Genomic DNA, 5,642 nt, shown 5'->3' with positions numbered 1-5,642 from the left:
CATGGGCCCCTAAAACCCCTTTTTACCTCTCGTTGACGTCATTTCTTTTTTATAAAAGGAATTAAAATAAAACAAAAACTGTTGGTTCGAGCAGACGGGACCCCGCCTCCGCCGTCGAGATAATGCCGGGATGACTTATTGAGATGTCGCTCGCGTGCCGGTCTGTCGCCACCTTGGCGATGTGGGGCATGATACTGTGTACGCTCCCTACAACGTCTTCCGTATCGCGGCATTCCCCATAGTCACGCCACCGTAGGGTTGCCACAGATCTCGAAAAGTGTTTCACTATCCGAAGCGGTCAGGGAAAAAGTCGAGAAAAATAATGACAAGCAGAGAAAATCATGGAAATGTCCATTAATTCTGATTCTTTCGTCCATTACCACTAATTAAATTAAAGAAAAGTTGTATTCTATGTTTTCAAATAACTAGTAAAGAAATTAGAAGAATTCGGAAAAATCGTGGTTTGCAAACCATGCATTGCAGCCATGGCTGGAGAGCAGGTTATTCGTTGAAAGAGCGGAAAGTTTCGAAAACCTTGCAAACAAAATTGCGCCGCAACGCAGGCCATCCCGTCTTGACGGCGCACCTCCGGTGCTGCCTTGGACCGGGTCCGGTGGGGGTCCGCGGGGGCAGCCAGTGGCCCGCGGAGGCAAACACTGTACGTAATGTTGTTCTGCTCGAATACGCGATAAACACGCGCCGCCGCCGCCCGCACACTGCGGACCGCGCAGACACTTAGCGAACAAAGTAAAGTGTGCGTGACGTACAATTTGACAATATCACTCAGTTTTATTTAAGGACAAAAAAAAAATGTGGAAATTTTGAGGAACTCTCTAGCAGGTTTGAGGCACAATCCCCAGATTTTGAGGAAGTCTCCTCAAAAACCGGAGGGGAATAATGTCATGACCTTTTGTATTTATTTCTGTTTTTTTTTTCCCATTTTGTGGTGGAAAGAGTACTCTTGCATTTCCCGCGCTTCACGCGCATGCTCACGCAAGAGCACGTCTACTGACTACTTCTGCTCTGCTACTACTTTACAACTACCGCTTACTGTACTAGTGCAGCTGTGTGCCTGGCGCTCGCTTGATGCTCGCGTCGTGCGTGCGTGCGTGCGTGCTTACGCGGTGTGGACGTGCGGACGGGTTGTTCCAGTCAGCGGCGGCTGAGGAAAGGCGGCCCATACATGTGTGACGTGCGGCATATGGCCCCCCCGGGTGTCGTCAGCCCCGACGGACGGGACGGGACGGCCCTCCCACACGCCCCGGCCGCCCTCAGGAAGTGTAGCGTCGCACTTATCTGCGTGACCTCTCTGTTCGGCGGTTACCCGCCACCAGTTTGAATATAGCCTCTCTCGCGACCCAGCCCATAATATCCCACCATGACAGCGCCCCCCCCGACCCGCCCCGCGTGTCCCCAAAGTGTAATCTGTAAAACACGACCTCAACACGCTCTGTCGGCCTAGAATGCGTGCGCAGTAGTGTTGTTGTTCCGCGTTTGACGCCCGAAGCGGAATGCAGAACATATTCGTGTGAACTGGTGTGTGACGCGATATGCGACGACAAGGAGGACGAGCCATGTCACGGCACCTGCTGCCGCTGCGTCGGCGGGGAACTGCACAAACAGGACAGCAAATATACTGATCCTATCGGATTGGATTCCGAATGTAGACCCCCCCCACCTCCTTTTTCCCTCGGGCGCACCCGCAGTGACGTCGTGCGGCCGGGCCGAGCCGGGGGGGATCGGGGATCCGAGCAAGGGAATCTTTCTCTCCTCGTCCTCCTCCTTCTCCTCCCCTCCCTCTTCCTTTCGCGGCGCGCGTACTACTAAACTATACTTCCGAAAAGAAAACAAAACGTAGGGTGGGGCGGGAGGATTTGGAGGAGGAGGGGGACAGATTGTAAAAGCTTGGCGATGAGGCGAGTGGCCCCGACCGAGTCTGTGTGTGCGTGTGTTGTCAGTCCCACTGAGACAGCCGCGTCGAACGGACGACGACCGAACGGGTCATATCAATGTGTTTCCTCGCTGAGCCGCGCGCACCACATCAGCACCACAGGCCAATAAAGCACGCGGGCGACAGTCTGAGGATAAACTTTAAATTAAAAAGACTCCTCGAGTGTGTGGATGAGAGAAAGTGACGTTGATCCTCTCTCTCAGCGGCGAAATATTAGCAGACGTGTGAATAAAAGAGACGCAATAACTGCCGCTGGGGCTTTTTGAACGCTGCGCGATCCGTCTCCATGCGGGGGGTTGAAGCTCCTCCGCTCCAGCTGCTCTGTCTGCTGCCCTCCTCCGTCTCCTCCGGCGGCATGCGTGACACGGTGGGCGGCGCGCTGTGGGTGCGTCGCTGCGTGCGTTCGCTGAGGAGGCTCATGTCCAAGGTAAAAGATAAACCATTTTCGTCCCGGTACACTGATGACAAAACGTGTGCTACTGGCATGCACATTGTAGTTGTTTACCTTCTGTGGTGCATTCTCTGAGGTCATGGGACTGGAAATATGAATACGTAGAAGAGATCAAAGCTAAATTTAAACCATTGTGAACCCTGAAGCTGAACATACTTTTACTTTCAACTGTTGAACTTGACCGTCAAACACTTTCAGTATTCAAATATCTAGTCGAACACTTACAAGTGGGCCACGAAGTGTTGAGCATAGTTGCATGTGCACGCCAGATGCGCACTTGATAATCAGTGTTTCGGTTAAATTGTCAAATTAATTTTTAAAAAACACACAAAAAAAGCAACAAGTCCAACTTTTAACATATTTTTTCTGAAATGCTCATAATTTTTTTCGTCGAGTAGTGCGTGCGGGTTGCTTGCCCGGCTTGTTGATAGTGCCGTTAGGGGTGTGTAAAGTTAAGCTGTAAAGTTAAGCGTGAACCCACTCACGCGTAAGCTCACGAGATCGTTATTCGAAAACACGGCAACATACCAGGTAGGTCGTGTTCAGGCCAAGACATGCCATTGCGTTGGGTTGCCTATGCCCTGGCTGCAGGGGCTGCAAGCGTGGGGCGGGTGGTGGGGGAGCTGCCACTTCACCGCCACCCACCCCGCACCTGCAGCCCCTGGAGCCAGAGCATAGGCAACCCAATGTACTGGCATGTCTTTGCCTGAACACCTGGTACACGTTTTCAGGAAGTGGGGGAGCTCAGGGATCATTATATTTTCGGTATTCTGTTCGATTCCGCAGAGATTCGGGTGTCGACGCAGGTCTTCGACAACCACCGGAAACTCCCCGCGCTGTATCAGCCCTGCGCCTTCCCCCCGGATCTCCCAAATCAAACAGAATACCGAAAAGAGTAATGATCCCTAGGCTTCCCCCTTTCTCACAATTTGTATGTTGTGCCATGTCTAAGAACTACCCCGAACGAACTCACACCCCGCGTGAGCTCAACTTTACACACCCAAGGAATAGACACTGCGGCGTACAGCGCGGACAGCAACCCGCGTTGTTATTCATCCCTCGGCCCGGGCCACCTCGTCGAGCCCGGCAGTCCAGCGGGGCGGTAAGGGAGAGAGGGGAGGGAGCAAATGTTATTTCCCCTGTGAGCGGCCGTGACCTCGTCTGTCCCCGCACCGCCTCCTCCACTTTCTTCTCTATGCCGTTTTTAATCCGCGGCAGCGATGAAGAAGTAAATGCGAGTGTGGTGGGCGTGTGTATGTCAGTGTAAGGGGGGTGGGTGGGGGGACGAGATAGCGGAGCGAGGAAAAGGGCGGCCTGCAGCACGAGCACGGCAAGGTGCACGACCTCTACGGTGGGGTGGGGTGGGGCGGGGCGTAGAAGGTAGCGAAACTGCTGGCAACAGGTCGGCCGCAGGGCGGGCGGTCGTTCAACCTCCGGCGCTCGCCACCCTTTGGGGCGTCGCTCTCTCTCTCTCCCCTCTCCCTCTCCCTCTCTCCCCCCCTCCCTCCTGTGCTCCTACCCTTGGCGAGTCCTCTTTCTGCGAGTCACGCGTCCCTGATTTTATTCTCGTCAGCTGCAAGCCCCCCCCCCGGCCCTCCCTCCGCGGTGTGATGGCACAAAAGCCCTTTTTGTACCGTCCTGGAGGGATTATGCGGCTGCTTCGATATGAGCGAATGACGGTGCAGTCGTGTGATGCAAAGGCAATATCGAGATATCGACCGCGAGATATCGATTGTTGCCTGGGGTCAGCGCCTCGCTCGACAGGACGAAATTTATGTTTTTGGAGCGTTATTTATCGCCCTCATTTTCTTTTCCCTTGGTTTTCGATTAGAGCCCCGCAAACGAGCGAGCTCCGCGAGCTAGACACCTTCTTCGGCGGGTGAGAGGGGCGGTAGGCATTTAGCTCGGGTAGCTAGCTCGTTGCGGGGCTCTATTTTCGACTGGGTGGGTCTGCTTATCTGCGGCTGGGTGCGCGCGGCGCGCGGCACAAGTTGTGTCGGGGTCCTGGAGGTCCTGAGGCAGGGGTCTCAGACACGCGGCCCACGGGCCACTCGGGCGAGTCTCGGGCCGCAGTGCGGCCCGCAGCGGGCCGCACAGGCTGGTATAGGGACGGCGCCGCTCCACGCAAGATGGGTTCGGCTGCCGTTCGGGTCCGGGAGAGTGGGGAGAGCTTCCCTCGCCGTCCCCAGCCGCCGGATTTGAAAGTGCGCGCAACTTGTGCATTTTGCGCGAACGTTCAAACTATACGCAAAAATGCGCCAGAAAGATGTGCGCTTGGCGCGAATGTTAGCGCTACCGCTACAACTAGCGCCACTCGTGCCGAGCCATGCAACTTGGCTGCTGTTTACCTCCGGGCGAACGCACCGGCCAGCGGCCACTGTCGCCTTGTGCATGTGCTCGTCAAAATGTCGCAGAAGAGAAAGGTTTCTGATGAAAACCGTGTGTTCGCCCAGCGATGGGAGGACTCGTATCTTTGTGTTGTGGTGAAAGAATTTCCTCGTTGCCTCGTGTGCAAAAAAGACTTCACCGTAAATAAGGAGTATAATCTGAAGCGACATTTCGATGCGAAACACAAAGCCGAATATTTGGCGAAAAGTGAGGAAGAACGCGTTCATTTCGTCGCGACATTAAAGAAGGATTTGCAAGATAGCCTGGAAGCCAGCGCCAGCAGCACTGTCACGAAGGTGAGTTTCGATTAATTTGAGAGTGGGGTGAGGAATGGGGGGCCGCGGGGGCCGCATGTAGACACGTGTTTACATACATGGTTGCGTGGGGACGGGGTCTCATACCCGGGTTTGAGTGAGCAAGGCCCTCAATTTCGCAGGCGCGTGAGAATGCCGGGGGGGGGGGCAGAACCTTCTTTATCGATTCTCATTTTTGAACCGTTTCTTTTCTTAATCTCAGCGAGCTGACGACGCCGTGCGAGCCAGCTTCCTCATTTGTGACTTGATTGCTCGAAAAGGGAAGCCATACACAGACGGTCTCTTTGTAAAAGAGTGTCTTTTGAAAGCCAGTGACATCGTGACCCCTGCAGAGACCGAGCGATTCCAGGTGAGGCTCGCGGTGACACGCAGAAAATTTAAACATAAAATAATTCGTTCAGTAATAATGTGTGGCTTTTATTTGCAGGACATTAGTCTGTCGCCGAACACGGTCCAAGATCGGATTGGGGACATTGCAGCTGATTTGGAAAGCCAATTGCGGCGCACGTGCGCTAAATTGACTCACTTTTCTATAGCA

At 54.1% G+C, this 5,642-nt stretch overlaps 1 protein-coding gene across 1 annotated transcript in view; it reads left to right on the top strand.

Moving 5' to 3' along the window:
• The window catches only part of LOC113203352 (ribosomal protein S6 kinase 2 beta), a gene marked incomplete at its 5' end in the record, with an annotated part of 64,832 nt that overhangs the window by 22,358 nt on the left and 36,832 nt on the right, over positions 1 to 5,642 (top strand).

The sequence above is a fragment of the Frankliniella occidentalis genome, unplaced genomic scaffold, assembly GCF_000697945.3.
Source record: "Frankliniella occidentalis isolate FOCC.00 unplaced genomic scaffold, Focc_3.1 Scaffold124, whole genome shotgun sequence".
Taxonomy (NCBI): domain Eukaryota; kingdom Metazoa; phylum Arthropoda; class Insecta; order Thysanoptera; family Thripidae; genus Frankliniella; species Frankliniella occidentalis.
This window is presented reverse-complemented; position numbering and strand designations above follow the sequence as displayed.